This window comes from Solanum verrucosum, unplaced genomic scaffold (assembly GCF_900185275.1).
Source record: "Solanum verrucosum unplaced genomic scaffold, falcon-dt-bn FXZP01000257.1, whole genome shotgun sequence".
Classification (NCBI taxonomy): domain Eukaryota; kingdom Viridiplantae; phylum Streptophyta; class Magnoliopsida; order Solanales; family Solanaceae; genus Solanum; species Solanum verrucosum.
Genome location: NW_026020539.1, coordinates 4874348 through 4895509, shown reverse-complemented (window position 1 = coordinate 4895509; position 21162 = coordinate 4874348). Strand labels below are relative to the sequence as shown.

Below are 21162 nucleotides of genomic sequence, written 5' to 3'. Positions count from 1 at the left end.
AGGGGAATCCAATCCTGATGCTTTCTAGAATGAGAGTCACTTTGTGAAAGAATCTTCCAGGTCAATGATTGACTGAGGTCAAGAAGAGTTGCTTTGCCATTGCTCAATTTGAAGGGTTTGCTATTACGTGGTGGGAATATATGAAAAGGTTGATTCTAGTGCTTCAAGATGGACACCCCCCACCATGGACCGGATTGAAAGCCCTTATGAGAGTCAAGTATGTGCCGGAAAGGGATCGCCAAGAGTTACTTGCTAAATTGTACAATTTGAGGCAAGGAAGAAAAAGTGTTGCGGCTTACTATGATGAGTTCCAAAATTTGATCTTGAAGCTAGAATATACCGAGAATGAAGAGCATGTCGTTATTCGCTTCAAAGTAGGGTTGAACAAGGAGATCTCTTCCAAGATGACTATTCACAAGTTTGCTAGCTTGAATGACATCTTCGAAGTGGCCAATGAGGTAGAGCAGGAACTCAAAGAGGAGAAAGTACCTAAGTACAATGGTATTTCATCTTCAAATTCTTGGAGTAAGAATAAGGGAGGAGCTCAAACATCTTCAGGTTGGAACAAGAATAAGGATCTCAAGAAGTCTTATGATAAGAAACCCTTTGAAGGAAACACTCCAAAGTACCCACCAAGAGAGGGAGGTAATAAGGACCCAACCAAATTTCCTAAAGGCATTCAATGTCACAAGTGTAGAGGAAGGGATCATATGATGCGTTAATGTCCCAATCGATTGAATGTGCTAGTTCAAGGAGGGGAATTGCATATTGGTGAAGGGGTAGATCAAGAGGAGTTTGAAGGTGATGAAGATGAAGAACAAGACCCATGTGAGGGAAAAATGTCGTCGTTCCTAATGGTTTGATGAGGAAGGCCCCAATTGAAGAAGCTTGGCCTCAAGAAGGAGAGTTCAATGTTCCAATGTATGTGGTGAGGAGAGTTATGATTAGAATGGCCATGAATGATCCAAGTCAAAGGGAGAATCTTTTCCACTCCAAGTGCCTCATCAAAGATAATGTGTGTTCCTTGATCATTGATAGTGGGAGTTGTGCCAACGTTGCTAGCACCGCTTTAGTGGAATTCTTGAAACTTCTGACCACTAAGCATGCTACACCTTACAAGCTTCAATGGTTGAGTGAGTGTGGAGAATTGAGGGTTCATAGACAAGTGTTGATCAAGTTCAAAATTGGGAAGTACCAAGATGAGATTCTTATGTGATGTAGTCTCAATGCAAGCTTGTCATGTGCTACTTGGAAGACCTTGGCAATATGATCGTTCAACCAAACATGAGTGGAGAACCAACAATTATTCATTTGTGTTAGATGATCATAAATATGTCCTTCATCCCATGTCACCCTCTCAAGTCAATAAAGTGTATCAAAAGATGAGTGAGTTGAGGGAGAAAAAGAGGGGTGAGGAAGAACATGTGGAAGCTGAGGGCAATGAAGAGGAAGAAAGGAGGAAGTTGATGGGAAAGGCCCAAGTGTTATTGGCTAAGTACAAAGAGAAAAGGGAGAAAGTGGAGGCCAAAAGTTCTTTGATCCTTATCACACATAGGGATCATGTGTTGCAAACTAACCAATCTCATTCTTCTCTCCCCCATTCTATTTCCCTTCTTTTGTAGGATTGTCTTCCCAAAGGAGCTTCCAAGTGGGTTACTCTCTCTTTGGGGAATTGAGCACCAAATTGGTTTCATGCCGAGATAACAATTGCCAAACCAGCCGGCTTATCGAAGTAATCTGGAGGATACCAAAGAGTTATCAAGGCAAGTTGAGGAACTCCTCAACAAGGGCTATGTGAGAGGAAGTATGAAACTGTGCACCGTTCTGGTTCTCTTGGTTCCAAAGAAAGATGGAACATGACGCATGTGTGTTGATTTTCGGGCCATCAATAAGATCACGGTAAAGTATCGTCATCCTATCCCTAGATTAGATGATATGCTTGATGAGCTCAATAGCTCTTGTGTGTTTTCAAATATTGATCTTAGAAGTGGTTATCATCAAATCCGGATGAACCCCGGTGATAAATGGAAAACCGCATTCAAGACCAAGTTTGGTCTATATGAATGGTTGGTGATGCCTTTTGGTCTCACTAATGCTCCTAGTACTTTTATGCGTCTCATGAGTCATGTGATGAAGCCCTTCATAGGGAAGTTTGTGGTTGTCTATTTTGATGATATCTTGATTTATAGTAAAACCAAGCATCAATATATAGATCATTTGAGATGTGTGTTTGATATGCTTAGGAGGGAACAACTTTATGCTAATCTTGAAAAGTGTTAATTTTATGTTGATGAAGTTGTTTTCTTGGGATTTGTAGCGAGTTCAAGGGGGTTGAGGTTGATGAGTCTAAGATAGACTTCATTAAGAATTGGCCAATTCCGAAGTCCATAAGCGATGTTAGAAGCTTTCATAGGTTGGCTAGTTTTTATAGGCGGTTTGCCAAAGGATTTAGTATTGGGGGAAGAGCAAGGCAAAGCTTTTGAGGCTTTAAAATCAATGCTTAGCTCCACACCTTTGGTGCAATTACCCGATTTTGAGAAGGTGTTTGAAGTTGAATGCGATTCTAGTAAAGTAGGCACTGGAGCCGTCTTAATGCAAGACCAAAAGCCCATTGCTTATTTTAGTGAAAAGCTTAAAGGTGCAACTTTAAACTATTCCATTTATGATCTTGAATTATATGCTTTGCTTAGAGCATTGGGTAATTGGCAACACTACTTGTGGCCCAAAGAATTTGTCATTCGGACCGACCATGAGTCCCTAAAGCATATTCGGTCCCAAGGAAAGTTGAACAAAAGGCACGCCAAATGGATTGAATTTCTTGAAACTTTCCCTTATGTAATTCAATACAAAAAGGGGAAAGAAAATGTGGCGGCCGATGCCTTGTCTAGGAAACATGTGTTGTTATACATTGTCTAAATTGCTTGGATTTGAATGTTTGAAGACAATGTATCCCAATGATAACATGTTTGCTATAATCTTACGAGATTGTGAGGAATGAGAGAAGGAAATGTGGCTTAGGTATAGATCTTCTACTCCCTATTCTAATTTTGATGGTTTCTTGTTCTAAGGCAAGAGACTATGTGTGCCTATGAGCTCTTGGAGAGAACTATTTGTGAGGGAGGCACACAATGAGGGATTAATGGGTCATTTTGGTGTTGCAAGGGGAATTCTCGAGGAACAATTCATTGGCCTAAGATACACAAAGATTTTGCTCGAATTTGTGGCCAATGTATTGAATGTCAAAGTGACAAGTCACGCCTCCTTCCCCATGGTTTATACACTCCACTCCCCACCCCTTTAAGACCTTGGCTTGATATTTCAATGGATTTTGTTTTGGGTTTGCCAAGGACAAAAAGAGGTAGAGATAGCATCTTTGTTGTTGTTGATCGATATTCAAAGATGGCTCATGTCATTCCATGTCATAAATGTGATGATGCTTCCAATGTGGCAACTCTGTTTGTGGAAAATATTGTTAAATTGCATGGAATTCCTCATACCATCATAAGTGATAGGGACCCAAAATTCCATAGTAGCTTTTGGAAAGAATTATGGGGTAGACTTGGTACCAAGTTGTTGTTCTCATCTTCTTGTCACCCACAAATAGATGGCCAAACTGAAATTGTGAATAGGACCTTGGGTTCTATGCTTTGTGCCGTGGTGCATGGAAAGTTGGCCTCATGGGGAGGAACATTTTCCTTTAGTTGAGTTTGCTTATAATCGAGTGAATTAGAACTATTGGCATGACTCCATTTGAAGTGGTGTATGGTTTTAATCCCCTAACCCCCTTAGATGGGACAAAAGAACCAAGAGGTACCCAAAAAGGCGAACAAGGGTCGCAAGAGGATCGTGCTAGAATTGGGTGAGTGGGTGTGGGTGCATTTTCGCAAGGAGCGATTTCCCACTTATCGGAAGACAAAGTTGATGCCAAGAGGTGATCAGGTCCCTTTCAAGTGCTTGAAAGACTCAATGACAATGCATACAAAATTGACCTTCCTCCCGAGTATCAAGTTCACAACAACTTCAATGTTTGCAATCTTTCTCCATTTTCAACTCTTGATGATGATGATCCGTCGAATTTGAGGACAAATTCTTTTCAAGAAGGAGAGAATGATGCAATTCGGATTGCACCAAGGCCGTTCACTCGAAGCCAAGCTCGAGACCTTCAAAGGATGTCCATGAAGTTAGAGGTCCTTGAGCACGTGTTGAAGGCAAAGAAGGGGTTCCATGCCTTAAAGATCGCTTGGTGAAGAGAAGGGAAAATAGTTAACGAAACTGCCACTTTAGGCGAGCAGGAGCCATTCGGCGACTCGCCAAATGTTCTAGAAGGCTTCAAGGGAGGGGTCATCTCGCCGAACCAATTGGCGACTCACCAACTCCGAGTGTCCCTTAGGCGAGCACGACCCAGCTCACCCTTTATCCTTTTTGGGCCTCTTATGTAACAAATGCCTGAAACTTTAAATAGCTAGTTTGGGTTCTCTTTTAGGTAGACTAGCTTGAATATTGATAATTTGAAATTCTTGTATGAGTGTTGAGAGCTTGGTACAAGCTTGGGTTGACTATTGCTTAGAAATGCGGGTTGCGAGGTGAATTCAATTCCCTCGAGGTCTTCGTAAGAGTTAGGTGCTTCTTGTAGGATTTACGAATTAAGGTCTTAAGGTTTAATATACCTTTTGGTTGCTTCCTATGTACTCTTTTTGTGTCTGTCTATCTATCTATCTATCTATCTATCTATCTTTATTTCTTCTCTTTAATTTCCCCATTTTATCCGTAATTCGTAGCAAGAAATACATGACCGACTGTTCTCCCCTAGAGGTCAATTTCTAGTAAAGCCAAACAGTGGTTATAGAGGGAGATCATTTTATTGCGGTAATTTTGTGGCCATACTAATAGGGGTGTCATCTAAGTCTTGGTTTTCTATTTCTACTTCTGCCTCCAACTCTTCCTCAAAATTAGCAAACCATCTATTTAAGGTCTCATAGTCTACTTAATATTCAGAACTAAATTCTAAAATAGTGGGACGTGAAACAAAAAAAAAACTTTAATCAACATGGGTATAATTGTTGGTATTAGTTTTAAATCTAGGTTGCAATGAGAACTAAGTCCTCCCCCACCTCTACTAGTAGCACATTTTTTTCCATAAATTGATTTTTTACCACTACTTTTTTTAACGGGATCCATAATTAAAGTTTATAATAAATTAAAATATAAAAAACAAACAAAAATAATAAAAAAATATAATAAGTAAACAAATAATAGAGATGAAAGTTGAAACGAATGTATCAAGAGTCTAAAACACCTTTGTTTCTCCTAATTGCAGGTCAAGAAAAAATGAAAGAAGTTGGAACATAACAAAAAGCTGGAACATGCAAAAGTTTCCACTTGTAAATTAACTGGAAATGGCAAGCACATCAAACCTCGTACAAACATATTCGGGATATCATCATGTGGCATTCCTCTTCCATTATCCTATACTAGAAACAAAGTACAATAATTAAAGTGTTTTACGGAAATCTTCCACTAACTTGCCAAATTGATTTAATTCAACAATGTACTTTTCTTGTCTTGCATACTTAGAGCAGAATCAGCATATAGAAGAACAAAGAGAAACAGATCATACCTTGCATGTCACCCTATAATATAATGCCTCCCTACCCTTGGCTGCCTTTGTAGTTGCAGGGTCTTTTACTTTCTTCCCAAGAGTAACATTCTTTGCTTGAACCCGAGCTTCCTTGGAAAGTCTTTTCTAGACACAGTAGTTAGAAAAATCACATTGCCATCTAATGAAATTTGCTAGAAAAATATTTCACTAATGAAATTTGCTAAATGTCAAACAGTGAGCATAAAATATCAATCACAATGCCATCTAAGTGAGAGTAAATCACTGCTTACACACCTCACGAGCTTTTGCTGTCTCAAAATCATCATATAGGGCTTCATCTCTACGTTCATGGTCACCCAGACCAATCATGGGATTAAATTTACTTCTGCCAATCTCTTCACTGCAGAAGCAAAACAAAAAACAACACTAAACTAGCTATGAAGAGAGGTTCCCATCAACAGCGCATTTAGTGTATCATTGTTGATTAATGCCTTCAACATTCCCTTCAATGTGGTTGATTCTCTTTTGTTGGCTAATGGGAACAATGTGTGACCTTAAAAACATCCACCTACTCTACAAGTAACCAGTTCAATAAAAAAAAAAACTCCACCTTTTCTACTATCATTATGACAATTTTATATCTTTTCCAACTGCATTGAGTTGGTGAGCACTGAGCAGTAAGTAACCACTATAACAAACTGTCTTCTAATAGTGGCCGAATAGAATGCAAGCAATAGATAAACTATTTTCAATGGTCAATAAGCCATACAGCCAACTAATTTTATTTTATCAAGGAATCTCATACAGATGAATGCAATCAGTTTCAAGTTCTCACCGATTAAACGTTCTGCATGAGACTTCCCAATGCTTACAAATTCGTGCTGAAGGAAAACTGCAAAAGAGTATGTTTTGATGTTTCCGTTATAAGCCATTTGATAAGAAGTATGTCCACATCAGATGGATAGTGCTTGGTCTCAAGAGGAACTGAAGGCATTATGTCTGTTCTTCTGGTGAACCTTATAAGCACATTTTTCCTACAATCAATTCAAAACTAGAGTGAAACCAAAAAATGCAACACATATTTTACGAACTCAAAATTGTGGACGTGCTTGTAGGTAGGCAAAGGGGAGAAGAGATGGGAGAGGGGTGAAGGGGCGGAGGGGAGATAGAGAAAGTACTCAGGAGAATCTGATATGAATTGGAAAAGGAATTGGGCATAGGGCGTGATGACAGCCATTTGTCGCATATAATGCATTGACTTTGGACTGTAAACACAAAAAGAAAAGATCAGTTTTCAGAAATATAGAAGGTGAATAATTTGACTAAGTTTGCTTTCAACGCATGAATGAGGTGAAACTTATGAGAACTTCTGTCACAACTATTCAAGAACTACATACTAGGTACGTTGTCCAGTTCCTTTCAACGACAATCTGGATTTCAGCACCATGCCACTGGTCTTCGTTTTCCCATTTTTCATGTATATGAATGTGAGGAACATTCCTGAAAAGAAGGCGTAATACAGTAATATACCTTGGAAAACAAAAACAATATAATCCTATGTTACCATGCATTCTTAAATATAACTTTCTATTTCTAAGTCATCTCATACTTGTAATATCCAGCCTACATAATGAGGTATAATTTTCACTGTTCATGGAAAATTTAATCTCAATGGGAAGTCCTGTACTCATCTTGGACCAAATTAATGCCTATAGAAATGAGAGAAAAGGATAAATTCTTAAATTATGGTACATGCTGACATCCATTGAGGTCTGGATGAGAACAAGTAAAATGGAAAGAAGAACTACAGGCAAAATCACTGGAAGAAGCATTCTAACACCAAAGACATAATCCACCACCCTGGCAACCACCTCCCTATAATAGAGAACAACAAGAAGACATGGAATCTAACACAAATAACTAAGACTCAAAAAGTAGAATCAGAAGAACGTCAGATGATCAGGTCAAGACCAATTGATCAACGTACCATCTTTGCACAAAGATCAAATTTCCCACGTGTCTGTTTCATACTTTGTTCAAGACAACACCACCACGAGGCTCGGAAAGCCCCTGCGACCAAACCCAAGCCAAAACCATCGGAAAACATCACCCCACGCGCTCTCACGCGCCGATCGGAGGTGGTAGTTTCCGGCGAGATTTGGCTCACGCGCCGGCGCGTGAGGGCTTTTCTGATCATATTTTTGAGAATTTTTTTTGACAGTTGGGGTCGTCCAGCCATTTGGACCAGGCCCATACTGTTTTTGACCAGATCCGATCGCCGAAATTAGGGTTTCGGCTATTTCCAGGCAGTTTCCGATGACTTTTCTTCGAGGTTTGAATTTTTCGACAATCAGATCTCAATAATCAAGTTTTTTTTCATTGTTTCCAAGACAAATTTAGCATAATGTCTTTTGGGTGTGAATTTTTTGGTTCTAAAAATATGGGGATTGGAAGTTCTAGCCCTATAATCACTTCAGAACTTTTATTGGAAAGTTCAAACTATTTATCTTGGGCTTCTTCGGTTGAGCTGTGGTGCAAGGGTCAAGGTGTCCAAGATCACTTAATGAACAAGGCTTACGTGGTAGATGTAAAGGCAAAGACTAGTGAGGAAGATGCAAAAGCCAAAGCACAATGGGAGAAAGTAGATGCTCAATTATGTAGTCTCCTATGGCGTTCTATTGATTCCAAGTTGATGCCCTTGTTTCGCCCATTCCAAACGTGTTATACAGTTTGGGAAAAGGCTCGTACTTTATACACTAATGACAAATCTCAATTCTATGATGTGATATCTCGATTGACCAACTTAAAGAAACAAGAATCTGATATGTCTACTTACTTGGGACAGGTAAAGACAGTCATGGAGGAATTTGACACATTGATGCCAGTTACTACGAATGTGGAAAAACAACAAGAACACAGACAAGCATTGGTTCTAGTTCTTACTCTTGCTGGACTTTCTCCTGATCATGATTCTGTACGTGATCAGATTTTAGCTAGCCCTACAGTTCCTACAATCGATGAATTATTCTCTTGTCTCCTTCGTCTTGCGGCACCTCCCAGTCATAAGGTAGTTTCATCACCCACTGTTGACTCATCTATTCTCGCATCTCAAACCTTTGAAAAGCGTACATATCAATCTATGGAGAATCGGCGAGGGGGAGGGCATTTTGGGAAACCTCGATCCAAGTGTAGTCATTGTCATAAGCCTGGACACACTCGTGATATATGTTATATTTTGCATGGTCCACCACCCAGTTATGATCCTATTGTTCTAAAGGAATATAATGAGTTCCTTCGAAATCGCGCAAGTAAACAAACATCTCCACCAGTAGCATATAGTGCTCAACCTAATCAACCATCCAATAATGCTCATATTGCTCAGACATAATATGATGAGTTCTTTCAGTATCGTGCAAATAAGCAAACGTCTCCATAAGTAGTTTCGGTTGCACAACCTGATGTCTCTGTTGCGGGTAATTCTTTTGCTTGTGTGTCGCAATCTAGTACTCTTGGAACATGGGTCATGGACTCTGGGGCTTCTGATCATATCTCTGGTAATAAATTACTTTTATCCGATATTGTTTATTCACAATCTCTTCCAGCTATTACTTTAGACAATGGGATCCAAACAAAACCAAAAGGGGTTGGAAAAGCCAAACCCCTATCTTCTGTCAACCTAGACTCTGTTCTTTATGTCCCTGGTTCTCCTTTTAATCTAGCATCTGTTAGTCGTTTGACGAAAGCCCTACATTGTAGCATAACTTTTTTCGATGATTTTTTTCTCATGCAGGACCGCAGTACGGGACAGATGATTGGAACAGGACATGAATCACAAGGCCTTTACTATCTTACCTCTTCAAATTCCTTAGCAGCATGCTACGTTACAGATTCCCCAGATCTAATTCACAAACGTTTGGGACATCCAAGTCTATCCAAACTGCAAAAGATGGTGCCTAGTTTGTCTAGTTTATCCACATTAGATTGTGAGTCGTGTCAACTTGGGAAACACACTCGTGCTACATTTTCTCGTAGTACTGAGGGTCGTTCAGAGTCTATTTTTTCATTAGTTCATTCTGATGTTTGGGGTCCTAGTAGAGTCAGTTCCACCTTAGGATTTCGTTATTTTGTTAGTTTCATTGATGATTATTCAAAATGTACTTGGGTTTTCTTAATGAAAGATCGTTCTGAGTTATTTTCTATTTTCAAAAGTTTCTTTGCTGAAATACAAAATCAGTTTGGTGTTTCTATTCGTGCTTTTTGTAGTGATAATGCCTTAGAATACTTATCCTCCCAATTTCAGGAGTTTATGACTCACCAAGGCATTATTCACCAGACTACTTGTCCATACACCCCTCAACAAAACGGTGTAGCTGAAAGAAAAAATCGGCATCTTATTGAGACCGCTCGTACTCTTCTCCTTGAATCCAATGTTCCACTGCGTTTTTGGGGAGATGCTGTTCTTACGTTTTGTTATTTGATAAATAGAATGCCCTCTTCTTCTATTCAGAATCAGGTTCCACATTCCATACTGTTTCCTCAGTCACATCTCTATCCTATCCCTCCTTGTGTCTTTGGGAGCACATGCTTTGTTCATAACTTAGCCCAAGGAAAAGATAAATTAGCTCCTCGTGCCCTCAAATGTGTCTTTCTTGGCTACTCTCGAGTCCAAAAAGGGTATCGTTGTTATTCACATGATCTTCATCGATACCTTATGTCCGCTGATGTTACATTTTTTGAGTCTCAGCCTTACTATACATCTTCTGATCATCCTGATGTCTCTATGGTCTTACCCATACCTCAGGTTTTACCTGTGCCAACCTTTGAGGAATCTACGGTTACTTCTACATCTCCAGTTGTAGTGTCACCACTACTAACTTATCATCGCCGTCCACGTCCAACCCTAGTCCCACATGATTCATGTCATGCGCCAGACCCTGCTCCTACTGCGGACTTGCCTCCTCCTAGCCAACCGCTTGCACTTCAAAAAGGTATACGATCAACTTGAAATACTAACCCACATTATACGTTCTTAAGTTATCATCGTCTATCATCACCCCATTATGCATTTGTGTCGTCTTTGTCCTCTATTTCCATTCCTAAGACTATAGGTGAAACACTTTCTCATTCTGGATGGAGGCAGGCTATGGTTGATGAGATGTCTGCTTTACATAAGAGTGGTACTTGGGAGCTTGTCTCCCTTCCTACAGGTAAATCTACTGTTGGTTGTCGTTAGGTTTATGCAGTCAAAATTGGTCCAGACGGTTAGGTTGATCGACTTAAGGCTCGCCTTGTTGCCAAAGGGTATACTCAGATATTTGGGCTAGATTATAGTGACACTTTCGCTCCTGTGGCTAAAATTGCATCTGTTCGTCTTTTTCTATCTATGACTGCCGTTTGTCATTGGTCTCTTCATCAGTTGGACATTAAGAATGCTTTTCTGCATGGTGATCTTGAGGAAGAAGTCTATATGGAGAAACCACCTGGTTTTGTTGCTCAGGGGGAGTCTAGTAGCATTGTATGTCGATTGCGCAGGTCACTCTATGGTCTAAAACAGTCTCCTCGAGCTTGGTTCGGGAAGTTCAGCACAGTAATTCAGGAGTTTGGCATGACTCATAGTGGAGCTGATCACTCTGTGTTTTATCGGCATTCTGCACCAAGTCGATGTATCTATTTGGTTGTTTACGTTGATGATATTGTTATCACCGGTAATGATCAAGATGGTATCACCGATTTGAAGCAACATCTCTTTAAGCACTTCCAAACTAAAGACCTTGGCAGATTGAAGTATTTTCTAGGTATTGAGGTTGCTCAGTCTAGATCAGGTATTGTTATTTCTCAACGCAAGTATGCCTTAGACATTCTTGAGGAGACAGGAATGATGGGATGTAGACCTATTGACACTCCTATGGATCCGAATGTTAAACTCCTTCCAGGACAGGGGGAGCCACTTAGTAATCCTGAAAGGTATAAACGGCTTGTTGGAAAGTTGAATTATCTCACAGCGACTAGACCTGACATCTCTTTTCCTGTGAGTGTTGTAAGTCAGTTTATGACTTCCCCTTGTGATAGTAATTGGGAAGCAGTTGTTCGTATTCTGCGATATATAAAGTCACCTCCCGGTAAAGGACTACTCTTTGAGGATCAAGGCCATGAGCATATCATTGGATATACAGACGCTGATTGGGCAGGATCACCCTCTGACAGACGTTCGACATCCGAATATTGTGTTTTAGTAGGAGGTAATTTGGTGTCGTGGAAGAGTAAGAAACAGAATGTGGTTGGTCGATCTAGTGCAGAATCAGAATATCGAGCAATGGCGACAACAACTTGTGAGCTAGTTTGGATCAAACAGTTGCTGGGAGAACTAAAATTTGGCAAAGTTGATCAGATGGAACTTGTGTGTGATAATTAAGCGGCTCTTCATATCGCATCAAATCCAGTGTTTCATGAAAGGACTAAGTACATTGAGATTGACTGTCACTTTGTCAGAGAAAAGATACTCTCGGGAGATATTGTTACGAAATTTGTGAAGTCAAATGATCAGCTTGCAAATATCTTCACCAAGTCCCTCACATGTCCTCGTATTAATTACATCTGTAACAAGCTAGGTGCATATGATTTGTATGCACCAGCTTGAGGGGGAGTGTTAGAATAGAAATAAGTATTTCCTACTTAGAATAGAAATAGGAATATGAATAAGAATAGGAATCCTAGTTGGAAAAGGATTCCAATGTAGTGTCTATAAATAGGATCTCAATGTAACTATTTAGATACACAATTCAATAATATTTTTCGTATATATTTCTCACAAATGTGATGACCATTCCTGAAAAGAAGGCGTAATACAATAACATGGATGTGAGGAACATTCCTAATTGAAGGTCAAGAAAAAATGAAAGAAGTTGGAACTTAACAAAAAGCGGGAACATGCAAAAAACTTCCCACTATACATTAAGTGTAAAGGAAAACAACAGTATTATGTGATGTGCACACTGAAACATGCAATAACAGATGAAAGAAGCTCAATAGTAGAAAGACTGGAAAGAGATTAGATGGATGAACTTCTTTATTAGCAACTGATGAAAGAAAAGTTGGGTAAATATACTACCTTTCTTTGACAACTCATGAAAGAAAGTTTGGCAAGATTTGAAATTCTTTCATCTTCATCTTCCAAATAGTTGGCCATTTCATTTATATAAACTTCCACCTAATAATGATACACGCAAATCAAGATGATAAAAATTCTTCCACATGAAAGCTAAGTATAAATGTTTGATTAGTCCAGCCAAACCTTCAATCATGTCATTTAGTAGTAGATGAGAATGAACGATCTCTTAATCATGCATACATATGCTCTGTCCATGGCTCTAACAGATTAGAAAAACGAACTGCCAGATCTCCAAGAGCAACAATGCAATTTGATCGAACTGTTTCAAATGGTGCATTCTCCACAACAGTGAAAAGAAGCTGGAGATTTGCATCACTAGGAAGTAATATACACACATGTTTTGAACTTTTTACAAAAATCTTAAATAATTTATGACGCTTAAATCACCCTCAAAACAAGTTAACAGAGTAAGCGATCGTCTTTAATAAAAATACCCAACTCTTAGTAACGTTAGGCTGTTATTTCAGGACACACCACAAATCAACTTCCCTTTCTCAATTAAGCATGAAGTTGGTAGTAACAAATAGTCCACATGCAAACTTTTTTCACATAAGAAATCCTATCATTCTCATTACATTTTTAAAAACAAAGAATCATTTAAGTGACAACAACTCAAACTCGTCAGATGATCAGGTCAAGACCAATTGCTAAACGTACCATCTTTGCACAAAGATCAAATTTCCCACGTGTCTGTTTCATACTTTGTTTAAGACAAAACTGCAGAAGAACACTTTCTTAGAAAAAGGATCATGTGTAGTAATACAGAGTTACAATAATCAAAAGTTTCCACTTGGATCTACGACAATCTTAGGAAAATATACCCTAGTAACTAAACAAGGGGAGCCAGTCTAAAATACCTTTGTTCCTCCTAATTGAAGGTCAGGAAAAAATAAAAGAAGTTGGAACTTAACAAAAGACGGGAACATGCAAAAGTTTGAACTAAACATTAAGTGTAAAGGAAAACAACAATATTATGTGACGTGCACACCAAAACACGCAATAACAGATGAAAGAAGCTTAATAGTAGAAAGACTAGAAAGAGATTAGATAGATGAACTTCTTTATTAGGGAACTGATGAAAGAAAAGTTGGGTAAATATACTACCTTTTCCTTGACAACTCATGAAAGAAAGTTTGGCAAGATTTGAAATTCTTTTATCTTCATCTTCCAAACAGTTGGCCATTTCATTTATATAAACTTCCACCTAATAATGATACACGCAAAACAAGATGATAAAAATTCTGACACATGAAACCTAATTATAAATGTTTGATAGTCCAACCAAACCTTTATGTCATTCAGTATTAGATGAGAAAGAACAATCTCTTAATCATGCATACGTATGCTCTGTCCATGGCTCTAACAGATTAGGAAAACGAACTGCCAGATCTCCAAGACCAACAGTGCAATTTGATCAAACTGTTTCAGATGGTGCATTCTCCACAACAGTGAAAAGAAGCTGGAGATTTGCATCACTAGGAAGTAATATATACAAACATGTTTAGAACTTTTTACAAAAATCTTAAATAATTTATGACGCTCAAATCACCCTCAAAACAAGTTAACAGAGTAAGCGGTCGTCACTAATAAAAATAGCAAACTCTTAGTAGCATTCGAACACAAGAGAATCGTATTTCAAGACACACCACAAATCAACTTCCCTTTCTCAATTAAGCACAAAGGTAATGGCTCCGGTTGGTACTAACAAATAGTCTACATGTGCAAACTTTTTTCACATAAGAAATCCTCTCATTCTCATTACATTTTTAAAAATCAAGAATCATTTAAGTGACAACAACTCAAACTCAAGAGATGACTCAACTCATTAACACTTTCACATACTCACTTGACTCGATTAGGAATTTTCAAAATCACCACTTTTTCAGCTTACATGCCCTCACATGAAAGAAGTGTCCCCAAAACCGCACACACATATAAACAAGACATGGGACAACAAAGATGCAACACTCACACTCACAAAGAAACATCTCATGTACACAAATGTCACACCATAGGCTTGTCCATATTTTCAATCATTATTGACTCAACTCCATTTGGTTAGAAATCTCAAAGGACTTTGTTAAGCTTGTAATATAGGCTTAGGAAAGGTTAGGATAACATTTAGGTATAAGTGACTACACCCTCCTTGAACACTACACAACAACTCATCATTTCCAACTTTCTCCAATTTTCAAACCCATGCACATTCCACACTATATTTCATTATTCTTTTCTTATTTCCACTGTAGTTGCCCCACATACAACCATTTTCAACTTTTGGAGGATTCAAGTCTCATTTATTCATTTTTTTTTCTTTTTCAAAGCTTTTTCTATCTTTGAGACTTCCCATCTAACCCTCACTTTTCAAACCCATGCACATTCCACACTATTTTTCATTATTCTTTTCTTATTTCCACTCTAGATGCCCCACATACAACCATTTTCAACTTTTGGAGGATTCAAGTCTCATTCATTCATTTTCTTTCTATTTTTTTCAAAGCTTTTTCTTTCTTTAAGATTTTCCATCCAACCCTCAATTTCTATCTTCATTTTTTTTTTCTATCAAGCCCTCATGTTGTAAGCATCCCTTCAATGAATTTCCCATAACACCACCAACTTATGCTAAAAGCCTCAACTTTCACAACCTCAAGTTTAAGGAGGGAAAGGTTCAAAAGAGGGTTACTTTTTCAAAAAGGATAAGGCTTGTTATATTGTTGCCAATAAAAAGGATTAGGCTCAAAGGGGACAACTAAGGATATATTTAGTGCAGAGGTGGGATTTTTAGGCCAAGTGGACTTCAAGAACATCAAAGAAAGCCTAAGATCATTTCTCCAACTAAACTCAATCAAGACCAACACTCAAGACCAACCAGACCAGTTCTAGGTGACAATAGCGAGCACAAGGCATTATTCAATAACTTACCACACATGGCCTGCAAATCAATCAAGATGATTCAAAATCTAACTTCCTTTTCAAAATACAAGTAGCATTTAACATTTTAACTGCAAACGAATCAAAAGTCACAAAAAGAGTTGTAAAAGTTGTCACAAATCATTCATAACGTTGCTCAATCTGTTAAAAACAGAGAGGTATGCTCATGATTCACATGCATGACTATGCTCTTAGTACCAACCAAGTCAAAACCTTCCCAAAATGACGATGATTTTGCCCTTAAGAAAGTCGTCAACCAATCCATCATCAGGCAACCTCATGCATCTATTTGAGAACGGCTACTCAAACTTCGCCACAATCAACGCCAATTAAACACTTACAAGCAATTGATGATTTAACCTTAATAAGGATATCACTCTCTATCCATCATTAGGCATCGTCAATCCACATCTTATTATAAAAAAATAAACAAAGAAGCTACAAACTACAATTCAAAAACTAAAATAGACCAATCCAACACAATATCAACAGAAACATCAACAACATCAAGCCCGACAAGGGCACAACAATCCATCACAAGGAAAGAAAAGTACGCCCGACAATGGCACAATCACAGTATGCAGAAACAATCAACAAAATGAGTACAAAGGAGGCACCCCAACTGAAAATGAGAATGTGTCCTCACAGACCAAATATCAAAGAGAATACCAAGGCAAAAGAATGGTAATAGTTTGATATTACTATTATCAAGAAAAGATTGAGAAGGCAAATGTCATTAGGAAGTAGTTTGATAGGAAAAAACAATCTTAGAAAGTAGTAATTGAGCAAAAGATGAAGCTAACCAAAACTAACTATAATGCTAAAGTACTTCGTAGCCTCAGCAACATGCTTAAAGAGTGCCAAAGAATAGAAAACTCAGCACTAATCCTACATCCATAACCTGCAAATTGATCAACATTTATACAGTAAGTTTCAAAGGAGAGCTTCATGGTGGTAGGATACCGACAACTATAGAGCCTTAGTTCAAATATAAAACTTGTTTGAATACCTGAGAAAAGTGCAAAGACCTTCCTGGAGGAAGACCAACATAATTGCAATTCTTCACTCGTCGATTGGAAAAGATAAATATTAAGCAATTTTTTGTGCATTCTCCTGCAAGATATTGAAATTATTTAGTTAGAGCACTGTGATGTGCCAGAATTTTACGAACCACCCTAACTTCTCTGCACAATATAGAGATCAAGATGCAGCAGTATGCATGCCATAATCATGAAAATCTATAGGGTCAAGAATTATAGATTAACAAAGGCGCATGAAGGCATATATATTTCTAAAACGAGTGGTGGGACAATGAATTTCACCACCGGAAAAAGGCAAATAAAATTAAACCGATTGTTTTTCTATGCGAAGAGCCATTTTTTTATTCCCTCTTAAACAAAGTGAACAATTGAATGGCGCTAACCCTGTACCTTCAGCATTTTGTACTTGTCAATGAACTGATTTCTTAGACTTTACTCAACTTTATCTAGTATCAACAACAACAAAACGAATTCTTAAACTTCATGGTCAATTATATAGGGCAGCCAGTGCATTCAGGAAAAGAATTACAGTGTCACGAAGTATTGCACAAATTTGTGCATTGCAGGGTTTATAGGGTGCTGCAGAGAGAGAACTTATTGTATACACCTTAAGCCAAATAGAAGGGATCCATTTTTGACTTGCATACTACCCCTGAGTACTTACTAAGATTGTGGGAGGAGTCCAGTGGACTCAAGGCAAATTCACATGCATCAAACAAAAATTAAAAAAGGAGAATTAGTACTTCAATGCAAGAAAAAGAATTTGAAGGACTTCAAGAATTATAGGCTACTGTAATGGATGGGAGCTTGAAATTCTATAAAAATGAGGCATCCTTAAAGGAGAAAAATAAATAACTCACTAAATTGAGCACTGTAAATGAATCTAAAGTAACAAAGTTGATGTATTCATTATTCTTCCAAAGCTTACTTCAATTATCATTTAAGCCTAAACTTTCATGAAACCAAACCAAATAGCAACATCGATAATTTAAAGACCTCACATATTTTGAATCAAAAGAATGGGAACTCGGGATGGGAGAAAACTATGATTACAACAACGAGAATTCAAACCAAACAAGTATGAATGATTCAAAATAGACAAGCAATGAATACATCTAAACATTATAAGATTAGAGAATCAGGAGAAATTGAACCATCAAAATGATTTATCAATATTTGGAACTGAAATACTAAGCAAACACCCAATCCTTACGTTTAAACAACAAGCAATAAGCTGGAAACCTTAAGAAAATAAGAATTTGATCTACTTGTGGTGTTAACTTTGAGTTAAAATAAGCCCTTTATGTTAAACCACAAAACAACGAACAAACTAAGACAAAGGAAACACAACCAACAACAACATTTGACCACAAAATATTTTGGAAATCCAACACGAAATAGAATGTAAGATGACCCCAAGTGGTAAATTTAAAGCCTCAGATCTTATTAACTTATAAACACGTATTTTACTAAGATACAAGTAAATCAATCAAAGAGACATGCTTCAAACATACCCGAAATTAGAACAAGAGATATTCAACTAGCAGGCACAATGTAAAAAAGTAGTAAGGCAGTAAGTTATCCGATTCATCCTGTTTACACTAGTCAAGATACAAATGAAATAATCAGCCCACGACATGTTAGGAAAACAAACCCACCTATTGAAACTAAATTTAGAATTTCAAACTAAATCACAAATCATAGACAACATGATGAGATTAAACAGTGGTAGCAACCACATCAGTGAAATCAAAGAGGTATAAACCTTCAAATATTTCAAGCAAAAATCTACATAAGAAGACATTTTTCAAGCTTACAAGCATAACAACTAGCAACATAAGCAATACATAGGTATATATCTCATATCAATAACCCTTAGAGGAAGAACAGTAAATCGAATGAGAAATTAGCCATTCAATTAGACATAAACTCAAGCATAAGATCTCAACTAACGGAAAGAGGAACATAAAGTTTATGCAGCAAAACAAAACTACCAGTTAAGCCCCAAATTTGCAGAAGAACACTTTCTTAAAAAGAGGATCATGTGTTGTAATACAGAGTTGCAATAATCAAAACTTTCCACTTGTATCTATGACAATCTTAGGAAAATATACCCTAATAACTAACCAAAAAAGAGGAGCCAGTCTAAAATACCTTTGTTCCTCCTAATTGAAGGTCAAGAACAAATGAAAGAAGTTGGAACTTAACAAAAAGCGGGAACACGCAAAACTTCCCACTAAACATTAAGTGTAGAGGAAAAAAAACAGTATTATGAGACGTGCACACCAAAACACGCAATAACATATGAAAGAAGCTCAATAGTAGAAAGACTAGAAAGAGATTAGATAGATGAACTTCTTTATTAGGGAACTGATGAAAGAAAAGTTGGGTAAATATACTACCTTTTCTTTGACAACTCATGAAAGAAAGTTTGGCAAGATTTGAAATTCTTTCAACTTCATCTTCCAAACAGTTGGCCATTTTATTTATATAAACTTCCACCTAATAATGATACATGCAAATCAAGATGATAAAAATTCTGACACATGAAAGCTAAGTATAAATGTTTGATTGTCCAGCCAAACCTTCATGTCATTCAGTAAGTATTAGATGAGAATGAACGATCTCTTAATCATGCATACATATGCTCTATCCATGGCTCTAACAGATTAGAAAAACGAACTGCCAGATCTCCAAAACCAACAGTGCAATTTGATCAAACTGTTTCAGATGGTGTATTCTCCACAACAGTGAAAAGAAGCTGGAGATTTGCATCACTAGGAAGTAATATACACACATGTTTAAAACTTTTTCCAAAACTCTTAAACAATTGATGATGCTCAAATCACCCTCAAAACAAGTTAACAGAGTAAGCGGTCGTCGTTAATAAAAATACCCAACTCTTAGTAACATTCGAACACAAGAGGGTCATATTTCAAGACACACCACAAATCAACTTCCATTTCTCAATTAAGCACAAAGGTAATGGCTCCAGTTGGTACTAACAAATAGTCCACATGTAAACTTTTTTCACATAAGAAATCCTCTCATTCTCATTACATTTTTAAAAACCAAGAATCATTTACGTGACAACAACTCAAACTCAAGAGATGACTCAACTCATTAACACTTTCACATGCTCACTTGACTCAATTAGGAATTTTCAAAATCACCACTTTTTCAGCTTACATGCCCTCACATGAAAGAAGTGTCCCAAAACCACACACACATATAAACAAGACATGGGACAACAAAGATGCAACACTCACACTCACAAAGAAACATCTCATGTACACAAATGTCACACCATAGGCTTGCCCATATTTTCAATCATTATTGACTCAACTCCATTTGGTTAGAAATCTCAAAGGACTTTGTTAAGCTTGTAATATAGGCTTAGGAAAGGTTAGGATAACATTTAGGTATAAGTGACTACACCCTCCTTGAACACTACACAACAACTCATCATTTCCAACTTTCTCCAATTTTCAAACCCATGCACATTCCACACTATTTTTAATTATTCTTTTCTTATTTCCACTGTAGTTGCCCCACATACAACCATTTTCAACTTTCGGAGGATTTCTCATTTATTCATTTTTTTTCTTGTTCAAAGCTTTTTCTATCTTTGAGACTTCCCATCCAACCCTCACTTTTCAAACCCATGCACATTCCACACTATTATTCATTATTCTTTTCTTATTTCCACTCTAGATGCCCCACATACAACCATTTTCAACTTTTGGAGGATTCAAGTCTCATTTATTCATTTTCTTTCTTTCATTTTTCAAAGCTTTTTCTTTCTTTAAGATTTTCCATCCAACCCTCAATTTCTCTCTTCATTTTTTTTTTCTATCAAGCCCTCATATTGTAAGCATCCCTTCAATGAATATCCGATAACACCAACAACTTAGGCTAAAAGCCTCAACTTTCACAACCTCAAGTTCAAGGAGGGAAGGGTTCAAAAGAGGGTTACTTTTTTCAAAAAGGATAAGGCCTGTAATGTGGTTGCCAATAAAAAGGATTAGGCTCAACGGGGACAACTAAGGATATATTTAGTGCAAAGGTGGGATTTTTAGACAAAGTGGACTTCCAGAACATCAAAGAAAGCCTAAGATCATTTCTCCAACCAAACTCAATCAAGACCAACATTTCAAGACCAACCGGGCAAGTTCTAGGTGACAATAGCGAACACAAGGCATATTCAATAACTCACCACGGATGGCCTGCAAATCAATCAAGATGGTTCAAAATCTTACTTCCTTTTCAAAATACAAGTAGCATTGAACATTTTAACCGCTAACGAATCAAAAGTCACAAAAAGTGTTGTAAGAGTTGCCACAAATCATTCATAACATGCTCAACCTTATAAAAATGGAGAGGTATGCTCATGATTCACATTCATGACTATGCTCTTGGTACCA

The 21162-nt window shown here is 37.6% G+C and overlaps 1 pseudogene; it reads right to left on the bottom strand.

The window, feature by feature from the left end:
- Window positions 1–4137: 4137 nt before the first annotated feature.
- LOC125809931 (DNA topoisomerase 6 subunit B-like) overlaps window positions 4138–21162 on the bottom strand; it is a 31766-nt pseudogene continuing 14741 nt past the window's right edge.